The following is an 18,042-nucleotide window of genomic DNA, read 5'->3' on the forward strand; positions in this document are numbered from 1 at the left end:
AAAGCAGAAAATGTATTCCTGAGATTCACGGAGGAAAGTTATTTCAAAAGAACACGATTCAAGACTATAATAGCTGCTTATAATATATGGAAAGGATTTTCTAAAAAGGTTGGAATTGGGAAGTATAATGCATACACCAGACTTAAAAATAACCCTTCCCTATCTAGTACGATTTTCTCAGGAGGTGTATTTCAAGAATGGGAGAGGCGGGGGATAAGCAAGATTGGAGATATGTTGGGTGGGCACGGCATACTACAATTTACAGATTTGCAAAATAGATATATGTTGAACACAAAGCATTTCTTCAAATATCTCCAAATAAGAAGTTGTATATCGAACAAAAAAGGGGGACCATTGGGCTTTGAAAGAACTATAATCATGGATCTTATAGAAGTTGGCTCTGATTGTACTATAAAGAGGTTTTATTCGGAAGTGACAAAACTAAATAAAGACGATTTGGAGAAATGGACGGATAAATGGTCTGCAGATTTGGATATATCCAGGGATATGTTTATTGAGTCACTAGAGATGGGAAGGAAAATGTTATGCTCATCGTCTCTCCAGGCCCAACATTATAAGATTTTATATCATTTATATTACACACCTGGGAAAATTGCTCAATCGGGTGGCTTATCCGGAACTACCTGTTTTAGGTGTGGCAGCACAGAGGCGGACCTGATACATATGTTTTCGGTCTGTCCACACCTAGATAAGCTGAAACAGGATATTGGGAATTTTTTCCAGAATGCTCTATCATCAACAATAGAGCTAAACCCAGCTGTTATGTTATTGGGGGTCAGTCCTGACGGACACTTAAACTGTAAAAACGTTATATTCATAGCAATGGCAATCCTTAGATTGTTAGTGGCTTTGGCCTGGCTTGACCCAAACCCTCCTACATACCATCAATGCCTGGGTAAAGTATTATCAGTACAAAAACTGGAAACCGCTATTTATGCTAGGAAGGGAAAAAAGGGTAAGAAATTGGGTATGCAAATTTGGGACCCTTTTATTCGGTGGAAGTTAGGAACCGAATATTGAATGATGAAGAATTTATTTTACTGTTTTGAGTTTATGAATACCTATGTCCGACTTTGTGCTTTATGGTTTTATATTCTTTTTTCGCATATATGAATTTGTGATCTATGATTGTGTATTCTATTGTGCCCTGCTCATGTTTGTTTAAGGGGAAAAAAGGGGGAGAAAAATTCCTCAATAAAAATATTAAAAAAAAAAAAAAAAGGAAACTCGACGTGACCGTTTTCATTCCTTGTCTCTTTTTTGGGGCCCATTCGATGTGGACCTTTTTGCCAGCAGATTGACTTTCCAACTTCCTCGGTATTTCAGCTGGATGCCAGACTCGGGCGCTCTTGCAGTGAACGCCTTTCTCCAGCCATGGTCCCCTCTTCGACCTTACGCCTTTCCTCCTTTTGCCATGATTCAGAGGGTTCTTCAAAAAGTGAGACAGGATCAGTGCTCCCTAGTCCTGATAACTCCTTTCTGGCCCTCTAAGGCATGGTTCCCCACAGCTCTGGAGCTTTCATGCGACATTCCTTTCCTGAGTCCTGCAATGAAAGGTCTAGTTCTAAACGCAAACGGAAAAGATCACCACCTGGTTCTTTCAGGGAGATTGAACCTTCTTGCCTGGAAAGTGTCAGGCAATCTAACAAATTGTCTGGACTTTCGTCATCTGCTCTCACTCTCCTCGGAGAATACTGGGAACCAGGAACTCACTACAGATATAATAACATCTGGAAAAAATGGTTTCGTTGGTGCATGGAGAGGAACTTGGATCCCGTGGAGGCTCCTATCGTCAATATAGTTAATTTTCTTGTTGAATTATTCGACAATGGCCTCTCCTATAGATCGATTAATTGTTATAGATCTGCTATTTCCGCAGGACATTCTCTTGTCAACGGTAAGACAGTAGGTAAGAATGTTATTATTTGTAGAGTTCTAAAGAGTATTAGACTTAAAAGACCTCCTAGGCCTAAATACCAATCTGTGTGGGATGTTAAACTTATGCTTGACCTTTTTTGCTCTTGGCCGGACAATTCTCTTCTTAACAGGAAATTTCTTTCCATTAAACTTGCTTCTCTTTTATGCTTAGTTTCTTGTCGTAGAGTTTCCGATGTGAAAGCTCTAGATATCTCTAATAGATGCTATGACATGTTTGGTGTTAAGTTTGAAATCCTTGGGAGAACTAAAACCATGTCTGACTCTATTTTTTATCCTCGTTTTGACTTTTGCCCAAAACTTTGTGTTGTTGATTGTATGAAAGAATACGATTCCAGAATGAAAGACCTTCGCCCTCCTGATGCCAATCAACTTCTAATTTCTTTTGTCAAAACTTTTAAACCCATCTCATCCTGTTCTATTACCAGATGGGTTAAATTGGCTATGAACTTTGCTGGTATTGACCTTTCCAAATTTCAAGCTCATTCTCTCAGAGGTGCTATGGATAGCAAGTACTTCTGGTCTGGTGGTAAGTTGGATGCTATCCTTAAAGCTGCTGATTGGTCCAATGCCTCTACTTTTGCTCATCATTATTGTAAACCTATTGAACATTTCTCCGACGTCGTTATTCAAGGCTACCAACATGCATAATGTAGCCTCCTTGTCTTGTAATGAAATTGCAATTCTCCAATTAACATGACCAGAGAATCTGAATTTCATTAAAGACACGAGGGCTAACATTATCCCTCCTGTCCCTCCCTTGGACGGAGAATCTATTCTTTTGCCTTGCATCTCATATGATGTTGTTTACTATTTGCATTTCATATGATAATCGTTATTTGTTCATGTTCAAGTTTACAATTTGCTTTTTTCTTTGCTAGATTCTTTCAACCTTTTACATTTTTCACTTTTATTTTCAGATAGTTCAACCTAATGGATCTTCTTGGATTTGCCTTCACTTCCTTCCTTGGTTTTCACCTTCTTCATCGCCTTTTGCTCCAAGTTGCACCTCGATTTTGCTAACTTTCTCCTTGCTTCATTGCATTTAAAAGAGGCAGCTCTGCTCTTGCTCATGCCTTATATTGTTGCTATGTTGTCAACACATTCTTTTTCTTTTCTTTATGATGTAGGCGGCTGTTTGTGATTTGCATTAAAGGATTAATGCATAATGTTAGCCTCTGTGTCTTTAATGAAATCCAGATTCTCTGGTCATGTTAATAGGAGAATCGCAATTCGCTACTATTTGGAGAAACAAAGCATTCAGATGTATGAACATAATAAGATGCTGGTTAAAATGATAGAGATCTGTTTAACCCACAATTATTTCCTATTTAATAAGGAAATATTTCAACAGTTACGTGGAGTGGTCATGGGGGCATGCTTCTCCACTAGCTACACGTATTTACACATGGCATGGCTGGTGGGAGGAGCATGTCCTGGAGACCACCCACAAAGAGATGGTGGACCAGCATGTTCTCCATTGGTGGAGGGTTCCCTTGAAACGGCTAAGAATGTTGTAGTGATTTTAAATGTTAATGCGTTAAATCTCAAGTTCACATCTGATATCAGTAAAGAGCGAGTAACATTTTTAGATGTAGAAATCTATATAATCGAAATCAAGATCCACACTAGATTGCAAAGCAAGGCAACAGCTGGAAATTCTGTACTGTACGCAAACAAGACTGAAAGATTTTTAAATAGAGGATATAAAGCCATAGATTTAATAACAGCTCGTGACAAAGCAAACAGTACTAATGATGACGCACTGAGAGAGACGGTCTTTTATCAAGCCGAGAAATCCAGCTCCGGTGTTTCCAGTCACCCTTGCGGGTTGCTGGGAGATCGAGTCCTGAGAGAGAGATACAAGACCTCCTACATTCTATTACCAAGGAGCTGACTAAACCCTTAAGAGAATTCTTGATTCAGATTCTTGGCAAAAAAAACAACTTAACTTAAACTGCAACTTACTTACTCCTTCCCACGTATTAGGCTTAGGTCAGGTACACCGGGGTAGGCGTATCTTAGAAGCACCAGTTGAGTTTGTTAGTCAATGTTTTTATGTATGTATATATTTTATCCATTTTAAAGTATCATATGGCTAAGAAACCATATCAATGCTTTTACAGTATTATTTCATAATACTCCTTTTACTGTACGCACTTTACTTTATGATAAGTATTGCAATTGTGGCAACTCATTTCTCTTGCATGAGAAAGAAGACTGCTCAATAAATAACACCTTTTATTGAAAACGCCCGTCTCTCTATTTCTCTCTACTCCTGGCGAAATTAAGCATGCACGATTGACTGAGTGAAATAACTGTCTATTGTTTTCACACGACTCTAGAGATATACTCTTTATTCTGAGGGAGCAAAGTTGTCATGTTTATGCGGTTGTCAGAAACGAATCCCTTCTTGTCTATTCAGGAAAGTTAACCCCTTCCTGTTCACTCAAGAAAGTTTCTAGTGACCTCTGAGCTAGCTGGCAAAACTAATTAAGTCTAACATAGTCAGTAGAGACCTAGATGACCTCAGTCCTACGTCTAAACTGCTGTTTATGTTATTCCAATGCGCAGAGCCTATTGGGAATATAGGAACTACACTACATGGCGCCCAACGTTAGGTAAGGCGATAATCTAACGCAAGACATTAGAGTAACTCAGTCGTGCTTTTCACACAGACCCCTTTTCCGTAAACTCCAAAAGACGTCTGGAGTGGGTAAAAGGTTAATATCCGCCGGAACTTAGTAGGAAGAGATTCCTATGTATTAGTTTTTGGTTTAGTCAACGTTGAAGGTTACAGTGTTCCAAAATATTGTGCACCTAATCTTTGTTTCCTTGAAACTTGCTCTGCAAAAACAAAAAACTTTCTGTCAGTAAAATGTCGGATAGTGAAGACGAAAGGGAGAAAGCTAGAATAGCAGCTCAACTCCTAGCGGATGACACAAGTCTCCAAAATAATGACCCGAATGCTATAATCATTCCGGTTAATGTAAGAAGAACTATAACTCTTAAGCTTATAGAAAATGGACTATCACCGAGAGGTGGTACAGTCATATTCGTGGTAGAGGCCCATGAATATCGGCAGACAGAGGTATTCTATTCATGGATACATTTTCCAGCAGCAAACGCTTTAACACAAGACTTCCACTATTACCAAATAGAGGAATCTCCGAATGAATACGCTCCTTTCCAGGACGTTGAAATTCCACAAACTTACCAAGAGCACCTGCTCTGGTTGAATGGCGCCCTAAAACATCAAAATCACATTACCAGGCTCGGTCCACTAGGTAGACCAGGAGCCACGTGGCCGGTTCTAGCCAGCCACACACCACATCCCGACATAGAAAAAATGTCAGACCGGGAACTTTTACCTCAGCTAAAACAACTAATTAAAATACATAGACAATTGGTTCAATATGTCATGAGGACTTCAACAGTCCAACCAGCAATAAAAATTCCACAACAAACCCCTCAACAGGGAAACACAAATGAAATCACACCACAGAATATACAATCAGCGATTGGCAAAATACCCGCAAAACGGGAACAAATTCCATTCTGGTTAGCACAAAAAATCACTCAGATAGAGGCAGTATTTCCTGATACTACACCTCATGAGAAACACAGAATTCTGACTATCTGTCTTCCAATGGGGATCGCACCACATGTGGAGGACTGTGACACTTGGGGCACAGTCTTTGCTTCAATTTACACAAAAACACATGGTGTTCCGTCCATGGCGGTTATACCAGACATATTAAGACAGATTCAAAATGAATACGGTCCAGAACCTGCTTTAACTCTGGGTATGAAATTACTGAAAGACTTCAAGCAGGTCTCGGCTATATTATTAGCCAACATAAAAGGAGAAGGAGCATCTGTGGCGATCCGCCAGGAACTGAAAGAAACAGATATAGCAGAACAACCTTTTGAACTTGCCAGAATCATAGAAAAATCCTATGAAGAACTAGGTAGAGATAGTTTGGGTGGGAAACCACTGAAACCACAACTAATTGAAAATCCTGAAAAAACTTTTATTAAAAATAATCTGAATACTCCAAAAAAGAGTTGGGATGGTAATAAACAATCCACTCCCAGAGAAAAACGTTTTCAGTCCAGAGGAAGGTCTCCTCAACGGAGAGATAGATCTCCAGAACGAGGAAACAAGTCTCCCCAAAGGGAGCCCTCTGAGAAAAGATGCAACCTTAGAGATAGGGATAAATTGAGAAAACCTGACAGATATCAAGATATTGATACACGTCCTTCTCGATCTTTTCAGACTTCCTCACAGAAATCGGAAAGAAGAGGACGGTCAGAACACAAGGAATAGCACGTCAAGTCCAAAGCCTGCTCATCAAAGTAAAAAATTACAATATCCAAGAAAGAAGGTAGCAAGTATTAAAATAAAACATGCCGAGGATACTGAGGACACAACTGAAAAACGGAGAGTGGGCCCAGACAGTGCTAGACAGCGCAGCAGAAGTAACCATAGTTCGCAAGATCCTGATGAATCTTCTGGAGACAGTGGACACGAATGAATACATTCAGGTGGAAACTGCAGACACCAGAGTTAGCAAACCCCATAAATTATACGAAATAACATTGCGTATAGAGGGGGACAAAACTAGGAAAATAAGGGGTCTCTTTTGGGATAACTTATCTAAAGGCTATGATATCCTGTTAGCTGAAAAAGACTGGCCACCAGAGTTTATCAGGGAGTGCCCTCATGGCGAAGAAATGATTATGCCTGCCTTCTCAAATCATATTCCAATTCATAAAAATACACATTTGCAAGAAAATGGGCAGTGGCCCAAGCCCCTGCTTTATATAAAAATCATGTAGGATGGGATGAGGATTCTCCTCCCCACAAAATTCAGTTAAAAAGTCAACCGACTGCACAAGACTGTTAAGCAAGACTCTAAAAAGCAAGTCAGGGAGATCTTAGATCAACTTGAATATCAGGGGGTGATTGAAACATGCACCTCGCAAATGAACAATCCTTTGTTTCCTGTCTCCAAGCCAGACGATTCATATTGTCTAGTTTTGGACTACAGACACTTAAACTCCTGTTGCAAAACATTTGCAGTACAAAACTCACACAGTGCAGCACTAATGAATAACATCGTGCGCAAAAAATATAAAACAACATTAGATATCTCTAATGGATTCTTTTGTCACAACATTGCACCTGAAAGCAGGTATTTGACCGCTTTCTCAACAATGGGGTCGCAAAAACAATTCTGTCGACTCCCACAGGGATTCAAGAATAGCCCAGGATTATTCTCAGCAAGGGTAACAGAGTTACTACAAATATATGATGATGAGGCATTATCTTATGTCGATGACATCTATCTCACAGATGATGACCTGGAGACACACTTGAAAAGAGTGAACACCATAATACTTGGGTTCGCAGCTGAAGGGTACAAATTCAACTTTAAAAAGTCACAAATTGCTCACCTAACTGTCCTGTTTTTAGGATATGAATTATCAAGTGAAGGCAAAAGCCTAGCAGACAATTTCTTAGAGAAATGTGCTGTACTCCAAGCACCAAAAACGCTGAAGAACTTACAATCAATACTAGGTTTCCTGAATTTCGGAAGAACATACATTCTAAATTATGCGGAGAGGGTTAAACCTCTCTATGAATTAATAAAACCTGATTTCAAACAATTCAATTGGACTCAGAAACACACAGAAATTCTAAGATCATTACAAACAGACATGTTAACTAAAACAAAACTACAAACACGCGCAAACAAACGCAACCTTGTAATCCGAGTCATCCCAGGAAGATGCGGATTCACTTACCTGACCTCTAATGAGGGAGAAACGGTACCAATAGCTTACAAATCACATTTGTACACACAAGCTGAAATAAAATTCAGTTCTACTGAAAAATTCTAACTGCGGTTCAAACTGCTGTAGCAAAAGAAAGAGCCCTGGCACAAGGTAAACGAATAATAATCGTTACACCAGTACCTGCCCTAGAAGCAGTAACAAGAGCAAGCATTCCAAATGCTAAAGCACTACATCTGATATGGATACAATGGGTTAATTCTCTTGCTGCACCAGACGTAGTATACGAATTTGATCGTAACTTAAAAACACAAGAATTTCTCCAATATGAATATGAATGTCCTCTGCCGACCGAAATCCTGCCTCTGGAACATTACGGCTGTATAATATATACAGACGGATCAGCACAACCCGCAGTTGGGGGTAAACAAGCATATAGTGCTGCGTGCGAGATTGTTAAAGGTCGTTGGCACGAAGGAAAATTTAGACCACTGGTCACTAAAACTCAATCTCTAGGAGATTGTACAGCTCAGCAAGCTGAACTACTGGCTTTTAAGATGGCGCTTGAAAATACCGATCGCAAATTCCCCACACTAATAGTGTGCGATTCATATTACTGCGATCAGTCTTATAATGAATACTTGCAGAACTGGGTTCAAAACGGCTTCAAAGATGCAAAAGGTGGCACAATCAAGCATAAAACGCTTTGGGAACAGGTAGTTCTTTTACAGAAAGAACTACAAAAAACTCACATGATACATACACTGAGTCATCAACGTGATGGCGTTCACGTTGCGGAGAATTCATTGGCTGATGAAGTCGCGTAGGCAGCTGTGCAAACGGCTTCCGTAGGTGCTATCACACGGTCAAAAACAAAAATAGACAGCGATATAATACAAGCTGTCGGTGCTTCAGTAAAAGATGATAGAAAAACCCTCCCAAAAGGCTTTCCAGTAAAGTACTCATACATAACTGATGCGAATAATGTTCCTTTTGCTCGAATCCCTGGAGTGGGGGATAGGGCAATTCCAAACATGGAACACAGATTAGGACTAATTATAGCGGCACACGAAGGGCTCGCCTCTGCACATGCTGGTGTTTCCGCCACAATATCATTATTAAAACAGAGATATTGGTGGCCACGCATGAGGAAACAGACTAGAAACTATGTTCTAGAATCTGAAATATGCCAAAGAATGAAAGTATCAACAGTGAAACGACCAGCACGGACGCCCCTTCTAATCTCAGACACACCATTAGCATGTGTTTACCTGGACCACTGTGGTCCCTTACAAAGGGATGGCAACTATAAATATATCATTGTTGCAGTGGATTCCTGCACGAGATTCATTTGGATGTGGTCCCAGCGCTCGGCTGACGCCAGAACTGTTATAAAAAATATTTGCGAGTCTTTATCGGCACATACGCAATTGGCATGCTACATTCTGACCAGGGTCCTGCGTTTAGCTCTCGAGCTTACAAAGAGGCCATGACCAGCATGGGCATTGCATTGTGGTACTCTTCTCCCTTCCATCCTGAGGGAAATGCGGTAGTGGAAAGAAAAAACCGTGACATAAAGCAATCTATAACGGCGAGGGTATTAGGTTCGGGTGATGGGTGGGTCAAACATTTAACAAGTGTCCAACGTAGTCTTAACAATCTGCCAAGAAATTCTCTAAAAGGTATCACTCCATACGAACTATTGTTCGGTACTAGAATGCACATCCAGGACTTAGATAGTCAGACTTCAGTGGTAAAAAAAAAAGCCTTTGATATCAAAGACCGTTTGGCTGTTTTACAGGACTTAAATGAAACAAGAAGAAGTCTAAGTAACATAAAGTTAAAGCCAACAGCCACTGAAGAAAAACCACCTGTCCCAGCAAGACCTGTCTGGATTCCAAAGATTGGGGATCTGGTCAGAGAAAAGATCGCGGTGAAGAAGGAATTTGGGCCTTCTTACAGAAAAGCAGTACCTGTCTCATCTGTCAGCGGAACAAGATCAGTAGTACTACCGCCCCTTGCTGGTAAAAAGGAGAACCGAGTTGTATCCATCGACCTGGTAAAACCACAATCATGTGGCCAATAATAAGTAGTAGGCCCAGTGGACTCCCAAGAAATAGCAGAAGACCAAATCTTGCTACAATCCAAGAGGTTCAAACTGAAAGATTAATCACTTTCGAGAAACCTGCAGTGAATAAAAAAGGACTATGCAACAAAGCCATGGAACTTGTGCCTCTTGAAACCCAAATTGCAACAGTTCGTCAAGAAACACCTGTCTACAATGATGTAGCCTCAGACTATGCTAATGAAACAAAGAAAAATGCAAAGACAAATGAGAATCCGGAAGCAATTCCAACAATTGTCAACTGCATCTGGCTACTTCATCAATTTCGATGACTTTTCGGATGATCCGAGTGAGCATGAAGAAACGCCAGCAACAAAAACTTTCAAAGAAAAAATGACTGAACTTTTTCATCAACTAAAAGAAACATATCTGATTTCACCATGGATTGAATTTTGGATTGTGTTAGGTGTACTTTTACTCCTACTTCGGCTCATCATGGTTCTATGTTTGGGAAAATATATTGAAGGAAGATATAGTACAATGGACACAGCAAGTCAGAACATCAACTTGGTCCTAAAGCCTCACAAATCCTCACACATCGAGAAAAGAGAACTGTCATCAGTGCACATCACAGCCAATCTAATACCCAGTGGGGTAGCATGGGACAAAACTGATTATGACATGTATGGCCCGATTGAGCTCCTGAAATATCCACATCAATTTAAGGTTTCATTAAGTGACTTTGTAAAACCAAGTACTTTCTCTGATGATTGGGACTTTGAAAATATTAATAATATGATGTCAGATTTAGTAATGTCAGCAAAATTCACAGAACAAGATTATTTGCAGGGTTCAGCTAAATATGAAGAAATGTACTGTTATAATTATTATGGTCATCACTATTTGCATAAATCTGCTAATCCTAGAAATGTTTTTAATTATAACCAATGGGAACATTGTGCAACACCACCAAAAGGCAGCTCGAAAACATTTTATGAGAAATTCCCATACTTCTCAGGGTTTAACACAAATGATCCAGAAACGTTTTATTTTAAAATGTTAAATAAGACAGGAATGAAAACAATGTTGTTGACAAATACTAAATTGATTTATTCTGAAAAACTTTATGACAAAATGTCTACATTTGGTTTTGAATTTTGGAAAAACAACATTGAAACAAAAACCATCTGGGGTTCAAAAGACTGGCAGGTACACGGTCTAGAAGCATTATTTAGAGCCTGCATGATCCCAGAACAGATACTATTCCTGAATGACACCATTCAGCAAACAACCTGTCTTGGTTTAGCCAAGATAAAAGACTTAAATAAACCGTCTATTCCGAAGCCCATACCTGATAGTAATAGCACTAGAGATGAGGAGATAGACGTATCCCATATTTTTCACCAAAACAGAACAAATCCTGATTGGAAAAAATGGTTGATCTGGCCCATAGACACAAATAACTGTCAAGATAGATTCCTGAACAAATTACAGGGGTTAAAACAGAACAGGCCAGACCCAAGATACTCCCAGAGACAACATCCAGGGATAGTTACAACATACAGTGTAGGGAAACTATGCCTCGAATGGCTACAAAAATCCACACTGGCTGAAATTAGGCAACACTTATCTTTACTTAAAGACGGTGCGGACTTGCGTGATTTCATACTGGGACCACGCAAACAGCGTCAAAAACGTTTTATATACGCCGGTATATATGCTGCTTACAACGAAGCTTGGAAAGTAACACAAATTGAAACTGCAGAAAAAATACGAGCAATTGATCATATAAATTTGGAAAAATCACTTTCTGTAGAGGACAATGGGTTAACGACTCTGTCCTCCAGAATATATTCACTGGACAGCATTGTATCATCTGCTATTGATATAATAGAGCAGGACTTACTAATGTTACAACATGGTCAGTCTCAATTGCGTTCTATTGTACAACTTGCCTGGACGTTGCAAAACCTGCGTTCAGGCTACGTGCCATGGCGTCTAATCAACATAACGTCATTATTTTCTATCTTTAACCTTACTGATAAACAAATCAGTTTGGCACAAAAAGGAGCAGACTATACGATTCTGAGCATTGAAAAACTTGAGAGATTACCATTGACAATGTCAGAGAGACCTGTCATTGAATGGATAATACACGGAACAATTACAATTCCGATAACAACTTTCCAGTTTAAGTATTGCCAAAAATATATACCAGCAGGCCTGTATGAACGGTTGGGTAAAGGATACATCAAGTCAACAAGGAATTTACCTTATACACACAAATGTTATAGTGAAGGGAAAAAAGAGGTATTCCTTAGTGGTAACAATTGTAAAAAATCACTAAGCGGTACACTTCTGTGTCAAGGTATTAACTTACATGGAGCCTGCGAAGGTTCATCAAATAACCTTTCATGTCACCTGCATGGCACTCCTGCGACACAGATAGAGCCATTTTTCAGACAGCTTTCCAACTGCAGCTACGTTCTATTAAGTGACCACAGCTGTTGTGGCATGGTGCCAGGAAAAGCCTATCTCGTGAGCGTTACTTCCATGGTCACTTGCTGTATGCAAGTATTGTATCCAAACAGCAATCCAGACATGGAGGCGGCAATATGGCCTTCTTTGAATATCTCTTCTATTCGAATTGATACTTGAAGCAGAATGAAGTCTATTCTTTTACAGACAACTATGCCTTTAACCTCGTCCAAAGAGACATATGATCTGCAAGTTGCAAGGACAGCGGCAGAGATACATACCCTATTATCAACAAATTGCCCCGTGCATTTCGTAGAAATGTTAGGTCAAATCTTAAACATGTCTGATACCAGTGGCATCGCACATGTATTTCAGACAATTTTTTCGGGACTGTTAGCACCCTTTGAAACAGTTCTGGGCATTTTCCCGAATTTTGTCCATTCCCTTTTCGGCGGTCTGCCTCTTCTTTTGGGACTCATAGCAGGAATTTTATTTTTGATCCTACTGCTCCGATATGGCAAGCCAAGCCACAGACAAAGCTCCAGCTACAATGGAAGAGACGATCCTAGCAATACGCTACCGAGACCGAATCACTAAAGTCATCGGATTAGCGCGGCTAAGAGATCTGAATACAACATGGTTTCTTTCATTCAGACCCATCTGGCAGAATTGCATCTTACCTGTGCTTCGATGTCTGCTATGCGGAGAAGAATGCGTGTTGGACGTCTGTCTTACACTACCATCAGCAGTACCAATGGATATCGATACTTTGCTAGGTCCGGTAACGACTCATGCAACGTGTTGTCCCCAGCGGCTACCTATTCTGATGACGGCATTCGTTGAGACTTCACCATTACGAGTAGGTGGCGGTGAAGTACGAGAGGAAAGCAGCACCAAACAGGTACAACCTTCTGTGAGCATTGCTGATCCAAACATCGATGATAGCAATCGTTCTCACATATGCACAATTTCAACTTTTTCGAACTTGTTCGAACTTTCACCTGATGTTGTAGACCACTTTTTCGCAAGCCTGTCTGATATGATGTTCTCCCCTGAGCAACGAGAATAACTTTTAAAACAACGAGCACACAGCGTTCCCTGAACTCTGAATTCGGCCTTCAGTTTTAATAAACAAAACTACTGAAAACATTTGGAACTATTTTTTCCCCTGAAAGCGATTTTTTTTTCCACTTCCAAAATATTTACCTTTTTTTGGCACATGGTACTCTGCTTAAAGTAGAACGATTCTTAGAGAACAGAGCTTCTATTTTTAGAGACACTAGAGACAATATTTTACCTCAACCTCTAGCACATGTACAGTATTGTATAAATATGTGATGAAATGGTCTCGACCTTCTTTTCTGTATTCAGAGCCATTTCATGTGTAATTCTCGCAATTCATTCAGCTAATATTTATATATGCATTTCCTGAATGATAACACTGCTTGAAAAACGTACAGTATAAATACTCATTTTCGTGTATATACCATACACCATTTCAAATGCAATTTATGTATTTTGGGGTGGGTTGGAAAACACATGCATCGTTATATGTTTAGTATTGCTTAGTATTTAAGTAATGATGGACATTATTACGTGGAGTGGGTGTTGTGAATCTATCTAGGACCCTAATCAAGATATCCCAGATTCATGCCCTTATATGGTTATAACAAAACATATCCTTATAAAGGCATAGGAATCATGTCCATATCTAGTCATAGGCCATGCAGTCCAAATACGGCAAGGCTACTCCCATAGACTCCTAGAAAGTACAACGCATTCTTTAAACAAACCAAGCCTCCAGCAGCCCGGGAAATCCCCCTGCTTTTGGTTTGATTTGCACAAGAACTCCTGGAGTCCAGAAAGAACTGTTAGTTCTTAGTGACGTCTTATGTCCAACCTTACGTCAAACTCGGCACCTTTCAGGTATAAATATACCAACAGTTGCCTTAAGCAAACACACGGTAGTTTGGAGCAGAGCGGCTATCTACTTGCCCGACGCCCAGCTGATGCGAGTGCCGAAGGAAGCCGACCCTCCCATTTGACGCACTGAGAGAGACGCTGTCTTATCTCAAGCCGGGAAATCCAGCTCCGGTGTTTCCAGTCACCCTTGCGGGTTGCTGGGAGATCGAGTCCTGAGAGAGAGATACAAGACCTCCTACATTCTATTACCAAGGTACGGAGCTGACTAAACCCTTAAGAGAATTCTTGATTCAGATTCTTGGCAAAAAAAACGACTTAACTTAAACTGCAACTTACTTACTCCTTCTCACGTATTAGGCTTAGGTCAGGTACACCGGGGTAGGCGTATCTTAGAAGCACCAGTTGAGTTCGTTAGTCAATATTTTTATGTATGTATATATTTTATCCGTTTTAAAGTATCATATGGCTAAGAAACCATATCAATGCTTTTACAGTATTATTTCATAATACTCCTTTTACTGTACGCACTTTACTTTATGATAAGTATTGCAATTGTGGCAACTCATTTCTCTTGCATGAGAAAGAAGACTGCTCAATAAATAACACCTTTTATTGAAAACGCCCGTCTCTCTATTTCTCTGCACTCCTGTTGAAATTAAGCATGCACGATTGACTGAGTGAAATAACTGTCTATTGTTTGCACACGACTCTAGAGATATACTCTTTATTCTGAGGGAGCAAAGTTGTCATGTTTATGCGGTTGTCAGAAACTAATCCCTTCTTGTCTATTCAGGAAAGTTAACCCCTTCCTGTTCACTCGAGAAAGTTTCTAGTGACCTCTGAGCTAGCTGGCAAAACTAATTAAGTCTAACATAGTCAGTAGAGACCTAGATGACCTCAGTCCTACGTCTAAACTGCTGTTTATGTTATTCCAATGCACAGAGCCTATTGGGAATATAGGAACTACACTACAGAAGGAATGCCTGCGGAGAGAGAAAACATGTGTTTTTGTTGGTATTAGTGAGACCATCTTCCCTGAATCTGTAAGTCCTGAAGATGGCCTCCCCAGCCCTCCATGGATGCGTCCGTAGTTAGAACGAATTCTGGGGGAGTTGTCAAGAAGGCGAGACCCGGAGACAAGTTTGTTTTTTGAGACCACCAATGGAGAGCGCGAATCATGTGCGATGTCACTTTGATGTAGTGGTCGAATTATCCTACGGATTGTTTTTTTTGTTGTAAACTTCTTTATTTGCGACTGCATCGTATATCACAATAAATAGTAAAATATTATAAACAAAGTACAGTCCTTTAACTTTTTCCCCCACCCCATATTCTCCCCTTGTTGGTTTTTGCACCATTTCCATTACGCTTGCAGCCAAGACCACAAAGAACATGCACATCATTATTAAGCTAAGGCAATCAAAAAGTGGGAATGGACACTGGTATCTACCATAACCGTTGGTTATATTTGAAAACCCTCATAGACGCTTTGATTTAGACGATGCGGTGTATCTTTTTGTCCGCCCCTTATCTAGCGTCATGGCGTAGTCATCGGGTAGTCAAATGACGTGCTGTGTGCCTGCCTCCCCGAGGCAACCTCTGGTAAGTGTAGAAGTGTCCAGGAATTTCAGGGACAACAACAGAGGAATAAAGAGTAGAGCAGTCAAAAAGGGTTGGTTAAAAAGCAGTGTCACACCAAAAACCAAATTTTATTTTAAAGAGGTGGGCACTGGAAGTTAAAACATTGATGTGGTATATTAGATAATCGAGTTACTGGATTACCATATGTCTCTAAAGGTAGGTCGACATGTTTCAGCTCTCCTGGGCCCAATAGGGTCTGTGGAGCTTTCGTCAGGACAATACAAAAAAGAACAAAACTGGTAGTACTCACACAATTTGTGTAGTTTTCAATTATTGTATGAGACTCTCATACTGAAATTCCTGCAGTGTGGGAACAAAATCAACATTGTACTTCTCAATGAGGAAGTTACATTAGCAAATAGCACACATACACACAATCCTTGTAATTTCCAAGAAAACAAACAAACGTCCTGTATAATTAGCGAACACTTGTTTTTGGCGTGCACAACGTTGTGAGCACTTGAGCAGAAGTAGAGCTGAGAAGAGGAGAATAAATAGGTCCAAGTCTGTACACTTTTAGTCACCATTAGGCAAAATTCAAGGTATATCCTATGATCATAGGGACTAAACTCATAAAGCATGCACTGTTCTTAGTAAGTATCTTTTGTGCATATCACTATCTTCCATTCCTTATTCACAGTATGGCACATAAGCAAACACAGATGGCACAAAATGCAATTTTCTACAATTAACGAGCAAACGCTCGTAAACACTATGTCTGTACATTTGGGAAGTATATGTAGTGTTAATATTGTAAAGGTTCATAGTGCTAATGCGCCGTGCAACATGTTATATCACCAATCTCTAATGGCACAAAGTGCAATGTATTCCCGTTATAAATTAAAGACTCATACATGGTGTATATGCGTTATCAAGTATATGCGATGTTATAAATATTTGAAAACAGCATGCGAAAATGTCACCATGTATCTTATACCTCATATATTATACCATGAGGAATTATCTAGCAGTTGGCAGTCAGCATTTCTACGGAGTGAATACCTTTGTTTTACATCTCTGAAATGCACCGTATCTCTCACATCTCATGAATGTTAAATCGAGCGAAGTTATTTACCAGTCAGCACACAACATTAATTACAGAGTCAATACCTTCGGTTTGAAACAATTTCTCTTCATCAGGGTGCAAGCGAGCCGCAGTTATAGTGGTCCGTGCTGGGATAGATGAAAAATAAACAAACATTGTACAGGCTCTAAACATCCCTTTAAGCCTTTACACAAAGGGGAATCTAGACGGCAGTTGAAGCGATGAAAAACGCCATTCTTACCCACGTGTAGGAAAGTATTCTCTCCTTTTGCTGACTCTGCCCCTGGTAAGGAGGGGTGGCCTTCTTTCACATCTATAACCTCAGGTGTGAAAATAAATGAGGGGTTCATAATGGGTTACGAAAATACTGGAAAGATGGCGCTTCTAAGGAGCAAGATGTATACATATACTTCCATTATTTCGCCTTCCAGTAATGTTAATAAGCATTACCCCTTCGTAAATAACTATATTGTATTCAAATCGATTAGTAAAAGAATATTAGCAGTTTGGTATTCTAATCCAATTAATCATTGGAAATGATTCTTGAAGAAAATATCAGTTGATCACGACATAAAAATCAATGGGTTTTACAGGGACCTAATCATAATAGGTGTTGCTGGAGAATCATTGCATATATTCACTCTCGCCCAGACAAATATAAAGGAGTTATATGATCCTATGTAAGCTAGAACATCAGGAAAGTGATAGACAGCAGGTACAGTGCCATGATGGTAAATTGCCAAATAAGGGGGATAGATACTTACTTATCATTATTTCATGGTTCGGATTTAAATATGTCCCTTTATTTTAAGTAACGTTCATGGGAGATATTCAAAGCTAGATCCGTAGAAATGGTGCCATGGGATATTGTCATTCATCCCTGATATATGGGTTCTGAGACGGTTCACCCATCTTTGTTCCTTTTCGAACAGTATCTGTTCTGCATTGTTATTTTTGTCATGGAGCATTTCCAAAATGGTCCATCTGAGATCGTCACATGAGTGTCCTGCTTCCACAAAATGTGTACAGAGCTTTGTTGTACTTTTCTTTAGTCTCACGTTGCTCCTATGTTCTCCTATTTGCATTTTAACCTTCCTACAGGTGATGCCTACGTATTTCTGTTGGCAAGGGCATG

The 18,042-nt window shown here is 39.8% G+C and overlaps 1 protein-coding gene across 12 annotated transcripts in view; it reads right to left on the reverse strand.

Moving 5' to 3' along the window:
- The window catches only part of LOC144817722 (homeobox protein not2-like), a 1,386,394-nt gene that overhangs the window by 1,161,037 nt on the left and 207,315 nt on the right, over window positions 1-18,042 (reverse strand). The window contains exon 3 of one of the 12 annotated variants that reach the window (XR_013606957.1): window positions 16,113-16,162. The exons of the other annotated variants lie outside the window; for them this stretch is intronic. The gene's annotated coding sequence lies outside the window, so the exon portion shown is untranslated. The remainder of the gene's footprint in view (window positions 1-16,112; window positions 16,163-18,042) is intronic. 12 annotated transcript variants of the gene reach the window in all.

The sequence above is a fragment of the Lissotriton helveticus genome, chromosome 2_1, assembly GCF_964261635.1.
Source record: "Lissotriton helveticus chromosome 2_1, aLisHel1.1, whole genome shotgun sequence".
Classification (NCBI taxonomy): Eukaryota; Metazoa; Chordata; class Amphibia; order Caudata; family Salamandridae; genus Lissotriton; species Lissotriton helveticus.